The sequence below is a fragment of the Schistocerca piceifrons genome, unplaced genomic scaffold (genome assembly GCF_021461385.2).
Source record: "Schistocerca piceifrons isolate TAMUIC-IGC-003096 unplaced genomic scaffold, iqSchPice1.1 HiC_scaffold_585, whole genome shotgun sequence".
Lineage (NCBI taxonomy): Eukaryota > Metazoa > Arthropoda > Insecta > Orthoptera > Acrididae > Schistocerca > Schistocerca piceifrons.
In genome coordinates, this window is record NW_025728827.1 from 87,540 (window position 1) to 104,210 (window position 16,671).

The following is a 16,671-nucleotide window of genomic DNA, read 5'->3' on the forward strand; positions in this document are numbered from 1 at the left end:
AAGGATGGACTCGTCGTGTCCGTCGTTTCCGTAGTGTAGCGGTTATCACGTCTGCTTCACACGCAGAAGGTCCCCGGTTCGATCCCGGGCGGGAACAGTATTTTCCTGCCTATGTCGTATTGTCCTCCAATGAGCCACTTCGTGTGTGGATCTGCCGCACGTCCCTTCGTTTTGCAAGTACCACATTTATTGAATTTTTTAGTTACGATGGCAACATCACTACAAGTTGTCTGTGCAGTACGGTGCACACAAGCAGTTTCCGTGGTGTAGCGGTTATCACGTCTGCCTAACACGCAGAAGGTCCCCGGTTCGATCCCGGGCGGAAACACTTTTTCATCACTTTAAGCAAGACTTACTAACATGCATCTGCTACCACCTGTACCCGAAACCTTCGTAATCGCCTTCACGCGTCGGACCAGAGTGTCAATTGCTCACGTCGAATAAGAAATTCGTTTGATATTGACGGCGAGCTTTTTGCGCTGACTCAGCCACTGACGTGCGATCAGTTTGCACAAAACGCGTTGGCTCGTCCGGGATTTGAACCCGGGACCTCCTGCACCCTAAGCAGGAATTATACCCATTTTTTTTTTTTTTTTTTTTTTTGAACCTGTCTCCACTGTTAGGACACTAAGCAGTGTGGTTAGCTGCATTCAACCCCCGTGGCAATGTCTTGCAGTCCTCCAGCTTTGTTGACCACAGTTAGGTGCCTCGATAAGAGGTGGACAGGTGTCGCATCGCTCTCGCCGTCACTTGTTACCACGAATCGTACTTAACGTAGTTTTCTGCAAGCGTCAGCGTAGCGTCAGTCGAGCTAAGTCGGGCCAAGTCGCATAAGAGGAGCAACAAAATGCGCATTTCCGGTACCGGGAATCGAACCCGCGCCTCCTGGGTGAGAGCCAGGTACCCTAGCCACTTTTTTTTTTTTATTTTTTTTTTTAACGCGTCGGACCAGAGTGTCAATTGCTCACATCGAATAAGAAGTTCATTTGATATTGACGGCGAGCTTTTTGCGCTGACTCAGCCACTGACGTGCGATCAGTTTGCACAAAACGCTAGGGCTCGTCCGGGATTTGAACCCGGGACCTCCTGCACCCTAAGCAGGAATCATACCCCTAGACCAACGAGCGCTGTGACACGGTGATTGCCAATTATTCCAATCCCTCGATGTCGTCCAGGGTGCCCTGGAAGTCTCGTGTACGCTGGCGGGATGGGGGCGGCCTTCCTGGGCTGTCGGTACCTTCATGTAGAGCTGCCGCTGGGCTCGCACTGCTTGCTGCTGAGAAAGTGATTGCTTTGCTGATATGACTCGCAATAACGACTGCGCGAAACGCCGCTATCTCGTTAGGGGTGCTACGGCAGACACCCTCTCGAGCACCCCGAAGACTTCTTGAGCCCTCGGCTGTGATGGGTTCCAGGCTGACAAAAGATCTGTCGTGTGTGCATTCGCCGACGATAGAAAGGCTGAGGCAAGTTTGAGTGAAAAAGGATGGACTCGTCGTGTCCGTCGTTTCCGTAGTGTAGCGGTTATCACGTCTGCTTCACACGCAGAAGGTCCCCGGTTCGATCCCGGGCGGGAACAGTATTTTCCTGCCTATGTCGTATTGTCCTCCAATGAGCCACTTCGTGTGTGGATCTGCCGCACGTCCCTTCGTTTTGCAAGTACCACATTTATTGAATTTTTTAGTTACGATGGCAACATCACTACAAGTTGTCTGTGCAGTACGGTGCACACAAGCAGTTTCCGTGGTGTAGCGGTTATCACGTCTGCCTAACACGCAGAAGGTCCCCGGTTCGATCCCGGGCGGAAACACTTTTTCATCACTTTAAGCAAGACTTACTAACATGCATCTGCTACCACCTGTACCCGAAACCTTCGTAATCGCCTTCACGCGTCGGACCAGAGTGTCAATTGCTCACGTCGAATAAGAAATTCGTTTGATATTGACGGCGAGCTTTTTGCGCTGACTCAGCCACTGACGTGCGATCAGTTTGCACAAAACGCGTTGGCTCGTCCGGGATTTGAACCCGGGACCTCCTGCACCCTAAGCAGGAATTATACCCATTTTTTTTTTTTTTTTTTTTTTTGAACCTGTCTCCACTGTTAGGACACTAAGCAGTGTGGTTAGCTGCATTCAACCCCCGTGGCAATGTCTTGCAGTCCTCCAGCTTTGTTGACCACAGTTAGGTGCCTCGATAAGAGGTGGACAGGTGTCGCATCGCTCTCGCCGTCACTTGTTACCACGAATCGTACTTAACGTAGTTTTCTGCAAGCGTCAGCGTAGCGTCAGTCGAGCTAAGTCGGGCCAAGTCGCATAAGAGGAGCAACAAAATGCGCATTTCCGGTACCGGGAATCGAACCCGCGCCTCCTGGGTGAGAGCCAGGTACCCTAGCCACTTTTTTTTTTTTATTTTTTTTTTTAACGCGTCGGACCAGAGTGTCAATTGCTCACATCGAATAAGAAGTTCATTTGATATTGACGGCGAGCTTTTTGCGCTGACTCAGCCACTGACGTGCGATCAGTTTGCACAAAACGCTAGGGCTCGTCCGGGATTTGAACCCGGGACCTCCTGCACCCTAAGCAGGAATCATACCCCTAGACCAACGAGCGCTGTGACACGGTGATTGCCAATTATTCCAATCCCTCGATGTCGTCCAGGGTGCCCTGGAAGTCTCGTGTACGCTGGCGGGATGGGGGCGGCCTTCCTGGGCTGTCGGTACCTTCATGTAGAGCTGCCGCTGGGCTCGCACTGCTTGCTGCTGAGAAAGTGATTGCTTTGCTGATATGACTCGCAATAACGACTGCGCGAAACGCCGCTATCTCGTTAGGGGTGCTACGGCAGACACCCTCTCGAGCACCCCGAAGACTTCTTGAGCCCTCGGCTGTGATGGGTTCCAGGCTGACAAAAGATCTGTCGTGTGTGCATTCGCCGACGATAGAAAGGCTGAGGCAAGTTTGAGTGAAAAAGGATGGACTCGTCGTGTCCGTCGTTTCCGTAGTGTAGCGGTTATCACGTCTGCTTCACACGCAGAAGGTCCCCGGTTCGATCCCGGGCGGGAACAGTATTTTCCTGCCTATGTCGTATTGTCCTCCAATGAGCCACTTCGTGTGTGGATCTGCCGCACGTCCCTTCGTTTTGCAAGTACCACATTTATTGAATTTTTTAGTTACGATGGCAACATCACTACAAGTTGTCTGTGCAGTACGGTGCACACAAGCAGTTTCCGTGGTGTAGCGGTTATCACGTCTGCCTAACACGCAGAAGGTCCCCGGTTCGATCCCGGGCGGAAACACTTTTTCATCACTTTAAGCAAGACTTACTAACATGCATCTGCTACCACCTGTACCCGAAACCTTCGTAATCGCCTTCACGCGTCGGACCAGAGTGTCAATTGCTCACGTCGAATAAGAAATTCGTTTGATATTGACGGCGAGCTTTTTGCGCTGACTCAGCCACTGACGTGCGATCAGTTTGCACAAAACGCGTTGGCTCGTCCGGGATTTGAACCCGGGACCTCCTGCACCCTAAGCAGGAATTATACCCATTTTTTTTTTTTTTTTTTTGAACCTGTCTCCACTGTTAGGACACTAAGCAGTGTGGTTAGCTGCATTCAACCCCCGTGGCAATGTCTTGCAGTCCTCCAGCTTTGTTGACCACAGTTAGGTGCCTCGATAAGAGGTGGACAGGTGTCGCATCGCTCTCGCCGTCACTTGTTACCACGAATCGTACTTAACGTAGTTTTCTGCAAGCGTCAGCGTAGCGTCAGTCGAGCTAAGTCGGGCCAAGTCGCATAAGAGGAGCAACAAAATGCGCATTTCCGGTACCGGGAATCGAACCCGCGCCTCCTGGGTGAGAGCCAGGTACCCTAGCCACTTTGTTTTTTTTTATTTTTTTTTTTAACGCGTCGGACCAGAGTGTCAATTGCTCACATCGAATAAGAAGTTCATTTGATATTGACGGCGAGCTTTTTGCGCTGACTCAGCCACTGACGTGCGATCAGTTTGCACAAAACGCTAGGGCTCGTCCGGGATTTGAACCCGGGACCTCCTGCACCCTAAGCAGGAATCATACCCCTAGACCAACGAGCGCTGTGACACGGTGATTGCCAATTATTCCAATCCCTCGATGTCGTCCAGGGTGCCCTGGAAGTCTCGTGTACGCTGGCGGGATGGGGGCGGCCTTCCTGGGCTGTCGGTACCTTCATGTAGAGCTGCCGCTGGGCTCGCACTGCTTGCTGCTGAGAAAGTGATTGCTTTGCTGATATGACTCGCAATAACGACTGCGCGAAACGCCGCTATCTCGTTAGGGGTGCTACGGCAGACACCCTCTCGAGCACCCCGAAGACTTCTTGAGCCCTCGGCTGTGATGGGTTCCAGGCTGACAAAAGATCTGTCGTGTGTGCATTCGCCGACGATAGAAAGGCTGAGGCAAGTTTGAGTGAAAAAGGATGGACTCGTCGTGTCCGTCGTTTCCGTAGTGTAGCGGTTATCACGTCTGCTTCACACGCAGAAGGTCCCCGGTTCGATCCCGGGCGGGAACAGTATTTTCCTGCCTATGTCGTATTGTCCTCCAATGAGCCACTTCGTGTGTGGATCTGCCGCACGTCCCTTCGTTTTGCAAGTACCACATTTATTGAATTTTTTAGTTACGATGGCAACATCACTACAAGTTGTCTGTGCAGTACGGTGCACACAAGCAGTTTCCGTGGTGTAGCGGTTATCACGTCTGCCTAACACGCAGAAGGTCCCCGGTTCGATCCCGGGCGGAAACACTTTTTCATCACTTTAAGCAAGACTTACTAACATGCATCTGCTACCACCTGTACCCGAAACCTTCGTAATCGCCTTCACGCGTCGGACCAGAGTGTCAATTGCTCACGTCGAATAAGAAATTCGTTTGATATTGACGGCGAGCTTTTTGCGCTGACTCAGCCACTGACGTGCGATCAGTTTGCACAAAACGCGTTGGCTCGTCCGGGATTTGAACCCGGGACCTCCTGCACCCTAAGCAGGAATTATACCCATTTTTTTTTTTTTTTTTTTTTTGAACCTGTCTCCACTGTTAGGACACTAAGCAGTGTGGTTAGCTGCATTCAACCCCCGTGGCAATGTCTTGCAGTCCTCCAGCTTTGTTGACCACAGTTAGGTGCCTCGATAAGAGGTGGACAGGTGTCGCATCGCTCTCGCCGTCACTTGTTACCACGAATCGTACTTAACGTAGTTTTCTGCAAGCGTCAGCGTAGCGTCAGTCGAGCTAAGTCGGGCCAAGTCGCATAAGAGGAGCAACAAAATGCGCATTTCCGGTACCGGGAATCGAACCCGCGCCTCCTGGGTGAGAGCCAGGTACCCTAGCCACTTTGTTTTTTTTTATTTTTTTTTTTAACGCGTCGGACCAGAGTGTCAATTGCTCACATCGAATAAGAAGTTCATTTGATATTGACGGCGAGCTTTTTGCGCTGACTCAGCCACTGACGTGCGATCAGTTTGCACAAAACGCTAGGGCTCGTCCGGGATTTGAACCCGGGACCTCCTGCACCCTAAGCAGGAATCATACCCCTAGACCAACGAGCGCTGTGACACGGTGATTGCCAATTATTCCAATCCCTCGATGTCGTCCAGGGTGCCCTGGAAGTCTCGTGTACGCTGGCGGGATGGGGGCGGCCTTCCTGGGCTGTCGGTACCTTCATGTAGAGCTGCCGCTGGGCTCGCACTGCTTGCTGCTGAGAAAGTGATTGCTTTGCTGATATGACTCGCAATAACGACTGCGCGAAACGCCGCTATCTCGTTAGGGGTGCTACGGCAGACACCCTCTCGAGCACCCCGAAGACTTCTTGAGCCCTCGGCTGTGATGGGTTCCAGGCTGACAAAAGATCTGTCGTGTGTGCATTCGCCGACGATAGAAAGGCTGAGGCAAGTTTGAGTGAAAAAGGATGGACTCGTCGTGTCCGTCGTTTCCGTAGTGTAGCGGTTATCACGTCTGCTTCACACGCAGAAGGTCCCCGGTTCGATCCCGGGCGGGAACAGTATTTTCCTGCCTATGTCGTATTGTCCTCCAATGAGCCACTTCGTGTGTGGATCTGCCGCACGTCCCTTCGTTTTGCAAGTACCACATTTATTGAATTTTTTAGTTACGATGGCAACATCACTACAAGTTGTCTGTGCAGTACGGTGCACACAAGCAGTTTCCGTGGTGTAGCGGTTATCACGTCTGCCTAACACGCAGAAGGTCCCCGGTTCGATCCCGGGCGGAAACACTTTTTCATCACTTTAAGCAAGACTTACTAACATGCATCTGCTACCACCTGTACCCGAAACCTTCGTAATCGCCTTCACGCGTCGGACCAGAGTGTCAATTGCTCACGTCGAATAAGAAATTCGTTTGATATTGACGGCGAGCTTTTTGCGCTGACTCAGCCACTGACGTGCGATCAGTTTGCACAAAACGCGTTGGCTCGTCCGGGATTTGAACCCGGGACCTCCTGCACCCTAAGCAGGAATTATACCCATTTTTTTTTTTTTTTTTTTTGAACCTGTCTCCACTGTTAGGACACTAAGCAGTGTGGTTAGCTGCATTCAACCCCCGTGGCAATGTCTTGCAGTCCTCCAGCTTTGTTGACCACAGTTAGGTGCCTCGATAAGAGGTGGACAGGTGTCGCATCGCTCTCGCCGTCACTTGTTACCACGAATCGTACTTAACGTAGTTTTCTGCAAGCGTCAGCGTAGCGTCAGTCGAGCTAAGTCGGGCCAAGTCGCATAAGAGGAGCAACAAAATGCGCATTTCCGGTACCGGGAATCGAACCCGCGCCTCCTGGGTGAGAGCCAGGTACCCTAGCCACTTTGTTTTTTTTTATTTTTTTTTTTAACGCGTCGGACCAGAGTGTCAATTGCTCACATCGAATAAGAAGTTCATTTGATATTGACGGCGAGCTTTTTGCGCTGACTCAGCCACTGACGTGCGATCAGTTTGCACAAAACGCTAGGGCTCGTCCGGGATTTGAACCCGGGACCTCCTGCACCCTAAGCAGGAATCATACCCCTAGACCAACGAGCGCTGTGACACGGTGATTGCCAATTATTCCAATCCCTCGATGTCGTCCAGGGTGCCCTGGAAGTCTCGTGTACGCTGGCGGGATGGGGGCGGCCTTCCTGGGCTGTCGGTACCTTCATGTAGAGCTGCCGCTGGGCTCGCACTGCTTGCTGCTGAGAAAGTGATTGCTTTGCTGATATGACTCGCAATAACGACTGCGCGAAACGCCGCTATCTCGTTAGGGGTGCTACGGCAGACACCCTCTCGAGCACCCCGAAGACTTCTTGAGCCCTCGGCTGTGATGGGTTCCAGGCTGACAAAAGATCTGTCGTGTGTGCATTCGCCGACGATAGAAAGGCTGAGGCAAGTTTGAGTGAAAAAGGATGGACTCGTCGTGTCCGTCGTTTCCGTAGTGTAGCGGTTATCACGTCTGCTTCACACGCAGAAGGTCCCCGGTTCGATCCCGGGCGGGAACAGTATTTTCCTGCCTATGTCGTATTGTCCTCCAATGAGCCACTTCGTGTGTGGATCTGCCGCACGTCCCTTCGTTTTGCAAGTACCACATTTATTGAATTTTTTAGTTACGATGGCAACATCACTACAAGTTGTCTGTGCAGTACGGTGCACACAAGCAGTTTCCGTGGTGTAGCGGTTATCACGTCTGCCTAACACGCAGAAGGTCCCCGGTTCGATCCCGGGCGGAAACACTTTTTCATCACTTTAAGCAAGACTTACTAACATGCATCTGCTACCACCTGTACCCGAAACCTTCGTAATCGCCTTCACGCGTCGGACCAGAGTGTCAATTGCTCACGTCGAATAAGAAATTCGTTTGATATTGACGGCGAGCTTTTTGCGCTGACTCAGCCACTGACGTGCGATCAGTTTGCACAAAACGCGTTGGCTCGTCCGGGATTTGAACCCGGGACCTCCTGCACCCTAAGCAGGAATTATACCCATTTTTTTTTTTTTTTTTTTGAACCTGTCTCCACTGTTAGGACACTAAGCAGTGTGGTTAGCTGCATTCAACCCCCGTGGCAATGTCTTGCAGTCCTCCAGCTTTGTTGACCACAGTTAGGTGCCTCGATAAGAGGTGGACAGGTGTCGCATCGCTCTCGCCGTCACTTGTTACCACGAATCGTACTTAACGTAGTTTTCTGCAAGCGTCAGCGTAGCGTCAGTCGAGCTAAGTCGGGCCAAGTCGCATAAGAGGAGCAACAAAATGCGCATTTCCGGTACCGGGAATCGAACCCGCGCCTCCTGGGTGAGAGCCAGGTACCCTAGCCACTTTTTTTTTTTTATTTTTTTTTTTTAACGCGTCGGACCAGAGTGTCAATTGCTCACATCGAATAAGAAGTTCATTTGATATTGACGGCGAGCTTTTTGCGCTGACTCAGCCACTGACGTGCGATCAGTTTGCACAAAACGCTAGGGCTCGTCCGGGATTTGAACCCGGGACCTCCTGCACCCTAAGCAGGAATCATACCCCTAGACCAACGAGCGCTGTGACACGGTGATTGCCAATTATTCCAATCCCTCGATGTCGTCCAGGGTGCCCTGGAAGTCTCGTGTACGCTGGCGGGATGGGGGCGGCCTTCCTGGGCTGTCGGTACCTTCATGTAGAGCTGCCGCTGGGCTCGCACTGCTTGCTGCTGAGAAAGTGATTGCTTTGCTGATATGACTCGCAATAACGACTGCGCGAAACGCCGCTATCTCGTTAGGGGTGCTACGGCAGACACCCTCTCGAGCACCCCGAAGACTTCTTGAGCCCTCGGCTGTGATGGGTTCCAGGCTGACAAAAGATCTGTCGTGTGTGCATTCGCCGACGATAGAAAGGCTGAGGCAAGTTTGAGTGAAAAAGGATGGACTCGTCGTGTCCGTCGTTTCCGTAGTGTAGCGGTTATCACGTCTGCTTCACACGCAGAAGGTCCCCGGTTCGATCCCGGGCGGGAACAGTATTTTCCTGCCTATGTCGTATTGTCCTCCAATGAGCCACTTCGTGTGTGGATCTGCCGCACGTCCCTTCGTTTTGCAAGTACCACATTTATTGAATTTTTTAGTTACGATGGCAACATCACTACAAGTTGTCTGTGCAGTACGGTGCACACAAGCAGTTTCCGTGGTGTAGCGGTTATCACGTCTGCCTAACACGCAGAAGGTCCCCGGTTCGATCCCGGGCGGAAACACTTTTTCATCACTTTAAGCAAGACTTACTAACATGCATCTGCTACCACCTGTACCCGAAACCTTCGTAATCGCCTTCACGCGTCGGACCAGAGTGTCAATTGCTCACGTCGAATAAGAAATTCGTTTGATATTGACGGCGAGCTTTTTGCGCTGACTCAGCCACTGACGTGCGATCAGTTTGCACAAAACGCGTTGGCTCGTCCGGGATTTGAACCCGGGACCTCCTGCACCCTAAGCAGGAATTATACCCATTTCTTTTTTTTTTTTTTTTTGAACCTGTCTCCACTGTTAGGACACTAAGCAGTGTGGTTAGCTGCATTCAACCCCCGTGGCAATGTCTTGCAGTCCTCCAGCTTTGTTGACCACAGTTAGGTGCCTCGATAAGAGGTGGACAGGTGTCGCATCGCTCTCGCCGTCACTTGTTACCACGAATCGTACTTAACGTAGTTTTCTGCAAGCGTCAGCGTAGCGTCAGTCGAGCTAAGTCGGGCCAAGTCGCATAAGAGGAGCAACAAAATGCGCATTTCCGGTACCGGGAATCGAACCCGCGCCTCCTGGGTGAGAGCCAGGTACCCTAGCCACTTTGTTTTTTTTTATTTTTTTTTTTAACGCGTCGGACCAGAGTGTCAATTGCTCACATCGAATAAGAAGTTCATTTGATATTGACGGCGAGCTTTTTGCGCTGACTCAGCCACTGACGTGCGATCAGTTTGCACAAAACGCTAGGGCTCGTCCGGGATTTGAACCCGGGACCTCCTGCACCCTAAGCAGGAATCATACCCCTAGACCAACGAGCGCTGTGACACGGTGATTGCCAATTATTCCAATCCCTCGATGTCGTCCAGGGTGCCCTGGAAGTCTCGTGTACGCTGGCGGGATGGGGGCGGCCTTCCTGGGCTGTCGGTACCTTCATGTAGAGCTGCCGCTGGGCTCGCACTGCTTGCTGCTGAGAAAGTGATTGCTTTGCTGATATGACTCGCAATAACGACTGCGCGAAACGCCGCTATCTCGTTAGGGGTGCTACGGCAGACACCCTCTCGAGCACCCCGAAGACTTCTTGAGCCCTCGGCTGTGATGGGTTCCAGGCTGACAAAAGATCTGTCGTGTGTGCATTCGCCGACGATAGAAAGGCTGAGGCAAGTTTGAGTGAAAAAGGATGGACTCGTCGTGTCCGTCGTTTCCGTAGTGTAGCGGTTATCACGTCTGCTTCACACGCAGAAGGTCCCCGGTTCGATCCCGGGCGGGAACAGTATTTTCCTGCCTATGTCGTATTGTCCTCCAATGAGCCACTTCGTGTGTGGATCTGCCGCACGTCCCTTCGTTTTGCAAGTACCACATTTATTGAATTTTTTAGTTACGATGGCAACATCACTACAAGTTGTCTGTGCAGTACGGTGCACACAAGCAGTTTCCGTGGTGTAGCGGTTATCACGTCTGCCTAACACGCAGAAGGTCCCCGGTTCGATCCCGGGCGGAAACACTTTTTCATCACTTTAAGCAAGACTTACTAACATGCATCTGCTACCACCTGTACCCGAAACCTTCGTAATCGCCTTCACGCGTCGGACCAGAGTGTCAATTGCTCACGTCGAATAAGAAATTCGTTTGATATTGACGGCGAGCTTTTTGCGCTGACTCAGCCACTGACGTGCGATCAGTTTGCACAAAACGCGTTGGCTCGTCCGGGATTTGAACCCGGGACCTCCTGCACCCTAAGCAGGAATTATACCCATTTTTTTTTTTTTTTTTTTTGAACCTGTCTCCACTGTTAGGACACTAAGCAGTGTGGTTAGCTGCATTCAACCCCCGTGGCAATGTCTTGCAGTCCTCCAGCTTTGTTGACCACAGTTAGGTGCCTCGATAAGAGGTGGACAGGTGTCGCATCGCTCTCGCCGTCACTTGTTACCACGAATCGTACTTAACGTAGTTTTCTGCAAGCGTCAGCGTAGCGTCAGTCGAGCTAAGTCGGGCCAAGTCGCATAAGAGGAGCAACAAAATGCGCATTTCCGGTACCGGGAATCGAACCCGCGCCTCCTGGGTGAGAGCCAGGTACCCTAGCCACTTTGTTTTTTTTTATTTTTTTTTTTAACGCGTCGGACCAGAGTGTCAATTGCTCACATCGAATAAGAAGTTCATTTGATATTGACGGCGAGCTTTTTGCGCTGACTCAGCCACTGACGTGCGATCAGTTTGCACAAAACGCTAGGGCTCGTCCGGGATTTGAACCCGGGACCTCCTGCACCCTAAGCAGGAATCATACCCCTAGACCAACGAGCGCTGTGACACGGTGATTGCCAATTATTCCAATCCCTCGATGTCGTCCAGGGTGCCCTGGAAGTCTCGTGTACGCTGGCGGGATGGGGGCGGCCTTCCTGGGCTGTCGGTACCTTCATGTAGAGCTGCCGCTGGGCTCGCACTGCTTGCTGCTGAGAAAGTGATTGCTTTGCTGATATGACTCGCAATAACGACTGCGCGAAACGCCGCTATCTCGTTAGGGGTGCTACGGCAGACACCCTCTCGAGCACCCCGAAGACTTCTTGAGCCCTCGGCTGTGATGGGTTCCAGGCTGACAAAAGATCTGTCGTGTGTGCATTCGCCGACGATAGAAAGGCTGAGGCAAGTTTGAGTGAAAAAGGATGGACTCGTCGTGTCCGTCGTTTCCGTAGTGTAGCGGTTATCACGTCTGCTTCACACGCAGAAGGTCCCCGGTTCGATCCCGGGCGGGAACAGTATTTTCCTGCCTATGTCGTATTGTCCTCCAATGAGCCACTTCGTGTGTGGATCTGCCGCACGTCCCTTCGTTTTGCAAGTACCACATTTATTGAATTTTTTAGTTACGATGGCAACATCACTACAAGTTGTCTGTGCAGTACGGTGCACACAAGCAGTTTCCGTGGTGTAGCGGTTATCACGTCTGCCTAACACGCAGAAGGTCCCCGGTTCGATCCCGGGCGGAAACACTTTTTCATCACTTTAAGCAAGACTTACTAACATGCATCTGCTACCACCTGTACCCGAAACCTTCGTAATCGCCTTCACGCGTCGGACCAGAGTGTCAATTGCTCACGTCGAATAAGAAATTCGTTTGATATTGACGGCGAGCTTTTTGCGCTGACTCAGCCACTGACGTGCGATCAGTTTGCACAAAACGCGTTGGCTCGTCCGGGATTTGAACCCGGGACCTCCTGCACCCTAAGCAGGAATTATACCCATTTTTTTTTTTTTTTTTTTTGAACCTGTCTCCACTGTTAGGACACTAAGCAGTGTGGTTAGCTGCATTCAACCCCCGTGGCAATGTCTTGCAGTCCTCCAGCTTTGTTGACCACAGTTAGGTGCCTCGATAAGAGGTGGACAGGTGTCGCATCGCTCTCGCCGTCACTTGTTACCACGAATCGTACTTAACGTAGTTTTCTGCAAGCGTCAGCGTAGCGTCAGTCGAGCTAAGTCGGGCCAAGTCGCATAAGAGGAGCAACAAAATGCGCATTTCCGGTACCGGGAATCGAACCCGCGCCTCCTGGGTGAGAGCCAGGTACCCTAGCCACTTTGTTTTTTTTTATTTTTTTTTTTAACGCGTCGGACCAGAGTGTCAATTGCTCACATCGAATAAGAAGTTCATTTGATATTGACGGCGAGCTTTTTGCGCTGACTCAGCCACTGACGTGCGATCAGTTTGCACAAAACGCTAGGGCTCGTCCGGGATTTGAACCCGGGACCTCCTGCACCCTAAGCAGGAATCATACCCCTAGACCAACGAGCGCTGTGACACGGTGATTGCCAATTATTCCAATCCCTCGATGTCGTCCAGGGTGCCCTGGAAGTCTCGTGTACGCTGGCGGGATGGGGGCGGCCTTCCTGGGCTGTCGGTACCTTCATGTAGAGCTGCCGCTGGGCTCGCACTGCTTGCTGCTGAGAAAGTGATTGCTTTGCTGATATGACTCGCAATAACGACTGCGCGAAACGCCGCTATCTCGTTAGGGGTGCTACGGCAGACACCCTCTCGAGCACCCCGAAGACTTCTTGAGCCCTCGGCTGTGATGGGTTCCAGGCTGACAAAAGATCTGTCGTGTGTGCATTCGCCGACGATAGAAAGGCTGAGGCAAGTTTGAGTGAAAAAGGATGGACTCGTCGTGTCCGTCGTTTCCGTAGTGTAGCGGTTATCACGTCTGCTTCACACGCAGAAGGTCCCCGGTTCGATCCCGGGCGGGAACAGTATTTTCCTGCCTATGTCGTATTGTCCTCCAATGAGCCACTTCGTGTGTGGATCTGCCGCACGTCCCTTCGTTTTGCAAGTACCACATTTATTGAATTTTTTAGTTACGATGGCAACATCACTACAAGTTGTCTGTGCAGTACGGTGCACACAAGCAGTTTCCGTGGTGTAGCGGTTATCACGTCTGCCTAACACGCAGAAGGTCCCCGGTTCGATCCCGGGCGGAAACACTTTTTCATCACTTTAAGCAAGACTTACTAACATGCATCTGCTACCACCTGTACCCGAAACCTTCGTAATCGCCTTCACGCGTCGGACCAGAGTGTCAATTGCTCACGTCGAATAAGAAATTCGTTTGATATTGACGGCGAGCTTTTTGCGCTGACTCAGCCACTGACGTGCGATCAGTTTGCACAAAACGCGTTGGCTCGTCCGGGATTTGAACCCGGGACCTCCTGCACCCTAAGCAGGAATTATACCCATTTTTTTTTTTTTTTTTTTGAACCTGTCTCCACTGTTAGGACACTAAGCAGTGTGGTTAGCTGCATTCAACCCCCGTGGCAATGTCTTGCAGTCCTCCAGCTTTGTTGACCACAGTTAGGTGCCTCGATAAGAGGTGGACAGGTGTCGCATCGCTCTCGCCGTCACTTGTTACCACGAATCGTACTTAACGTAGTTTTCTGCAAGCGTCAGCGTAGCGTCAGTCGAGCTAAGTCGGGCCAAGTCGCATAAGAGGAGCAACAAATGCGCATTTCCGGTACCGGGAATCGAACCCGCGCCTCCTGGGTGAGAGCCAGGTACCCTAGCCACTTTGTTTTTTTTTATTTTTTTTTTAACGCGTCGGACCAGAGTGTCAATTGCTCACATCGAATAAGAAGTTCATTTGATATTGACGGCGAGCTTTTTGCGCTGACTCAGCCACTGACGTGCGATCAGTTTGCACAAAACGCTAGGGCTCGTCCGGGATTTGAACCCGGGACCTCCTGCACCCTAAGCAGGAATCATACCCCTAGACCAACGAGCGCTGTGACACGGTGATTGCCAATTATTCCAATCCCTCGATGTCGTCCAGGGTGCCCTGGAAGTCTCGTGTACGCTGGCGGGATGGGGGCGGCCTTCCTGGGCTGTCGGTACCTTCATGTAGAGCTGCCGCTGGGCTCGCACTGCTTGCTGCTGAGAAAGTGATTGCTTTGCTGATATGACTCGCAATAACGACTGCGCGAAACGCCGCTATCTCGTTAGGGGTGCTACGGCAGACACCCTCTCGAGCACCCCGAAGACTTCTTGAGCCCTCGGCTGTGATGGGTTCCAGGCTGACAAAAGATCTGTCGTGTGTGCATTCGCCGACGATAGAAAGGCTGAGGCAAGTTTGAGTGAAAAAGGATGGACTCGTCGTGTCCGTCGTTTCCGTAGTGTAGCGGTTATCACGTCTGCTTCACACGCAGAAGGTCCCCGGTTCGATCCCGGGCGGGAACAGTATTTTCCTGCCTATGTCGTATTGTCCTCCAATGAGCCACTTCGTGTGTGGATCTGCCGCACGTCCCTTCGTTTTGCAAGTACCACATTTATTGAATTTTTTAGTTACGATGGCAACATCACTACAAGTTGTCTGTGCAGTACGGTGCACACAAGCAGTTTCCGTGGTGTAGCGGTTATCACGTCTGCCTAACACGCAGAAGGTCCCCGGTTCGATCCCGGGCGGAAACACTTTTTCATCACTTTAAGCAAGACTTACTAACATGCATCTGCTACCACCTGTACCCGAAACCTTCGTAATCGCCTTCACGCGTCGGACCAGAGTGTCAATTGCTCACGTCGAATAAGAAATTCGTTTGATATTGACGGCGAGCTTTTTGCGCTGACTCAGCCACTGACGTGCGATCAGTTTGCACAAAACGCGTTGGCTCGTCCGGGATTTGAACCCGGGACCTCCTGCACCCTAAGCAGGAATTATACCCATTTCTTTTTTTTTTTTTTTTTTGAACCTGTCTCCACTGTTAGGACACTAAGCAGTGTGGTTAGCTGCATTCAACCCCCGTGGCAATGTCTTGCAGTCCTCCAGCTTTGTTGACCACAGTTAGGTGCCTCGATAAGAGGTGGACAGGTGTCGCATCGCTCTCGCCGTCACTTGTTACCACGAATCGTACTTAACGTAGTTTTCTGCAAGCGTCAGCGTAGCGTCAGTCGAGCTAAGTCGGGCCAAGTCGCATAAGAGGAGCAACAAAATGCGCATTTCCGGTACCGGGAATCGAACCCGCGCCTCCTGGGTGAGAGCCAGGTACCCTAGCCACTTTGTTTTTTTTTATTTTTTTTTTTAACGCGTCGGACCAGAGTGTCAATTGCTCACATCGAATAAGAAGTTCATTTGATATTGACGGCGAGCTTTTTGCGCTGACTCAGCCACTGACGTGCGATCAGTTTGCACAAAACGCTAGGGCTCGTCCGGGATTTGAACCCGGGACCTCCTGCACCCTAAGCAGGAATCATACCCCTAGACCAACGAGCGCTGTGACACGGTGATTGCCAATTATTCCAATCCCTCGATGTCGTCCAGGGTGCCCTGGAAGTCTCGTGTACGCTGGCGGGATGGGGGCGGCCTTCCTGGGCTGTCGGTACCTTCATGTAGAGCTGCCGCTGGGCTCGCACTGCTTGCTGCTGAGAAAGTGATTGCTTTGCTGATATGACTCGCAATAACGACTGCGCGAAACGCCGCTATCTCGTTAGGGGTGCTACGGCAGACACCCTCTCGAGCACCCCGAAGACTTCTTGAGCCCTCGGCTGTGATGGGTTCCAGGCTGACAAAAGATCTGTCGTGTGTGCATTCGCCGACGATAGAAAGGCTGAGGCAAGTTTGAGTGAAAAAGGATGGACTCGTCGTGTCCGTCGTTTCCGTAGTGTAGCGGTTATCACGTCTGCTTCACACGCAGAAGGTCCCCGGTTCGATCCCGGGCGGGAACAGTATTTTCCTGCCTATGTCGTATTGTCCTCCAATGAGCCACTTCGTGTGTGGATCTGCCGCACGTCCCTTCGTTTTGCAAGTACCACATTTATTGAATTTTTTAGTTACGATGGCAACATCACTACAAGTTGTCTGTGCAGTACGGTGCACACAAGCAGTTTCCGTGGTGTAGCGGTTATCACGTCTGCCTAACACGCAGAAGGTCCCCGGTTCGATCCCGGGCGGAAACACTTTTTCATCACTTTAAGCAAGACTTACTAACATGCATCTGCTACCACCTGTACCCGAA

General features: G+C 51.6%; 35 non-coding genes across 35 annotated transcripts; 24 read left to right on the forward strand and 11 right to left on the reverse strand.

The window, feature by feature from the left end:
• The first annotated feature begins 24 nt into the window (after nt 1-24).
• On the forward strand, nt 25-97 carry Trnav-cac. The gene has a single exon. It is a non-coding gene; the product is annotated as a tRNA-Val (tRNA).
• Nucleotides 98-255: 158 nt separating this feature from the next.
• On the forward strand, nt 256-328 carry Trnav-aac. The gene has a single exon. It is a non-coding gene; the product is annotated as a tRNA-Val (tRNA).
• A 725-nt stretch (nt 329-1,053) lies between these two features.
• Trnap-agg lies at nt 1,054-1,127 on the reverse strand. Its single transcript has one exon. It is a non-coding gene; the product is annotated as a tRNA-Pro (tRNA).
• A 379-nt stretch (nt 1,128-1,506) lies between these two features.
• Nucleotides 1,507-1,579, forward strand: Trnav-cac. Its single transcript has one exon. It is a non-coding gene; the product is annotated as a tRNA-Val (tRNA).
• Nucleotides 1,580-1,737: 158 nt separating this feature from the next.
• On the forward strand, nt 1,738-1,810 carry Trnav-aac. Its single transcript has one exon. It is a non-coding gene; the product is annotated as a tRNA-Val (tRNA).
• A 725-nt stretch (nt 1,811-2,535) lies between these two features.
• Nucleotides 2,536-2,609, reverse strand: Trnap-agg. The gene has a single exon. It is a non-coding gene; the product is annotated as a tRNA-Pro (tRNA).
• Nucleotides 2,610-2,988: 379 nt separating this feature from the next.
• On the forward strand, nt 2,989-3,061 carry Trnav-cac. Its single transcript has one exon. It is a non-coding gene; the product is annotated as a tRNA-Val (tRNA).
• A 158-nt stretch (nt 3,062-3,219) lies between these two features.
• Nucleotides 3,220-3,292, forward strand: Trnav-aac. Its single transcript has one exon. It is a non-coding gene; the product is annotated as a tRNA-Val (tRNA).
• A 722-nt stretch (nt 3,293-4,014) lies between these two features.
• Trnap-agg lies at nt 4,015-4,088 on the reverse strand. The gene has a single exon. It is a non-coding gene; the product is annotated as a tRNA-Pro (tRNA).
• A 379-nt stretch (nt 4,089-4,467) lies between these two features.
• On the forward strand, nt 4,468-4,540 carry Trnav-cac. The gene has a single exon. It is a non-coding gene; the product is annotated as a tRNA-Val (tRNA).
• Nucleotides 4,541-4,698: 158 nt separating this feature from the next.
• Trnav-aac lies at nt 4,699-4,771 on the forward strand. Its single transcript has one exon. It is a non-coding gene; the product is annotated as a tRNA-Val (tRNA).
• A 725-nt stretch (nt 4,772-5,496) lies between these two features.
• On the reverse strand, nt 5,497-5,570 carry Trnap-agg. Its single transcript has one exon. It is a non-coding gene; the product is annotated as a tRNA-Pro (tRNA).
• Nucleotides 5,571-5,949: 379 nt separating this feature from the next.
• Trnav-cac lies at nt 5,950-6,022 on the forward strand. The gene has a single exon. It is a non-coding gene; the product is annotated as a tRNA-Val (tRNA).
• Nucleotides 6,023-6,180: 158 nt separating this feature from the next.
• Nucleotides 6,181-6,253, forward strand: Trnav-aac. The gene has a single exon. It is a non-coding gene; the product is annotated as a tRNA-Val (tRNA).
• Nucleotides 6,254-6,976: 723 nt separating this feature from the next.
• Nucleotides 6,977-7,050, reverse strand: Trnap-agg. The gene has a single exon. It is a non-coding gene; the product is annotated as a tRNA-Pro (tRNA).
• Nucleotides 7,051-7,429: 379 nt separating this feature from the next.
• Nucleotides 7,430-7,502, forward strand: Trnav-cac. The gene has a single exon. It is a non-coding gene; the product is annotated as a tRNA-Val (tRNA).
• A 158-nt stretch (nt 7,503-7,660) lies between these two features.
• Nucleotides 7,661-7,733, forward strand: Trnav-aac. Its single transcript has one exon. It is a non-coding gene; the product is annotated as a tRNA-Val (tRNA).
• A 722-nt stretch (nt 7,734-8,455) lies between these two features.
• Nucleotides 8,456-8,529, reverse strand: Trnap-agg. Its single transcript has one exon. It is a non-coding gene; the product is annotated as a tRNA-Pro (tRNA).
• A 379-nt stretch (nt 8,530-8,908) lies between these two features.
• On the forward strand, nt 8,909-8,981 carry Trnav-cac. Its single transcript has one exon. It is a non-coding gene; the product is annotated as a tRNA-Val (tRNA).
• A 158-nt stretch (nt 8,982-9,139) lies between these two features.
• On the forward strand, nt 9,140-9,212 carry Trnav-aac. The gene has a single exon. It is a non-coding gene; the product is annotated as a tRNA-Val (tRNA).
• Nucleotides 9,213-9,936: 724 nt separating this feature from the next.
• Nucleotides 9,937-10,010, reverse strand: Trnap-agg. Its single transcript has one exon. It is a non-coding gene; the product is annotated as a tRNA-Pro (tRNA).
• A 379-nt stretch (nt 10,011-10,389) lies between these two features.
• On the forward strand, nt 10,390-10,462 carry Trnav-cac. Its single transcript has one exon. It is a non-coding gene; the product is annotated as a tRNA-Val (tRNA).
• Nucleotides 10,463-10,620: 158 nt separating this feature from the next.
• Nucleotides 10,621-10,693, forward strand: Trnav-aac. The gene has a single exon. It is a non-coding gene; the product is annotated as a tRNA-Val (tRNA).
• A 723-nt stretch (nt 10,694-11,416) lies between these two features.
• Nucleotides 11,417-11,490, reverse strand: Trnap-agg. Its single transcript has one exon. It is a non-coding gene; the product is annotated as a tRNA-Pro (tRNA).
• Nucleotides 11,491-11,869: 379 nt separating this feature from the next.
• On the forward strand, nt 11,870-11,942 carry Trnav-cac. The gene has a single exon. It is a non-coding gene; the product is annotated as a tRNA-Val (tRNA).
• A 158-nt stretch (nt 11,943-12,100) lies between these two features.
• On the forward strand, nt 12,101-12,173 carry Trnav-aac. The gene has a single exon. It is a non-coding gene; the product is annotated as a tRNA-Val (tRNA).
• A 723-nt stretch (nt 12,174-12,896) lies between these two features.
• Nucleotides 12,897-12,970, reverse strand: Trnap-agg. Its single transcript has one exon. It is a non-coding gene; the product is annotated as a tRNA-Pro (tRNA).
• Nucleotides 12,971-13,349: 379 nt separating this feature from the next.
• On the forward strand, nt 13,350-13,422 carry Trnav-cac. Its single transcript has one exon. It is a non-coding gene; the product is annotated as a tRNA-Val (tRNA).
• A 158-nt stretch (nt 13,423-13,580) lies between these two features.
• Nucleotides 13,581-13,653, forward strand: Trnav-aac. The gene has a single exon. It is a non-coding gene; the product is annotated as a tRNA-Val (tRNA).
• Nucleotides 13,654-14,373: 720 nt separating this feature from the next.
• Nucleotides 14,374-14,447, reverse strand: Trnap-agg. Its single transcript has one exon. It is a non-coding gene; the product is annotated as a tRNA-Pro (tRNA).
• Nucleotides 14,448-14,826: 379 nt separating this feature from the next.
• Nucleotides 14,827-14,899, forward strand: Trnav-cac. Its single transcript has one exon. It is a non-coding gene; the product is annotated as a tRNA-Val (tRNA).
• A 158-nt stretch (nt 14,900-15,057) lies between these two features.
• Trnav-aac lies at nt 15,058-15,130 on the forward strand. The gene has a single exon. It is a non-coding gene; the product is annotated as a tRNA-Val (tRNA).
• A 725-nt stretch (nt 15,131-15,855) lies between these two features.
• On the reverse strand, nt 15,856-15,929 carry Trnap-agg. Its single transcript has one exon. It is a non-coding gene; the product is annotated as a tRNA-Pro (tRNA).
• A 379-nt stretch (nt 15,930-16,308) lies between these two features.
• On the forward strand, nt 16,309-16,381 carry Trnav-cac. Its single transcript has one exon. It is a non-coding gene; the product is annotated as a tRNA-Val (tRNA).
• A 158-nt stretch (nt 16,382-16,539) lies between these two features.
• Trnav-aac lies at nt 16,540-16,612 on the forward strand. The gene has a single exon. It is a non-coding gene; the product is annotated as a tRNA-Val (tRNA).
• The last annotated feature ends 59 nt before the right edge of the window (nt 16,613-16,671 follow it).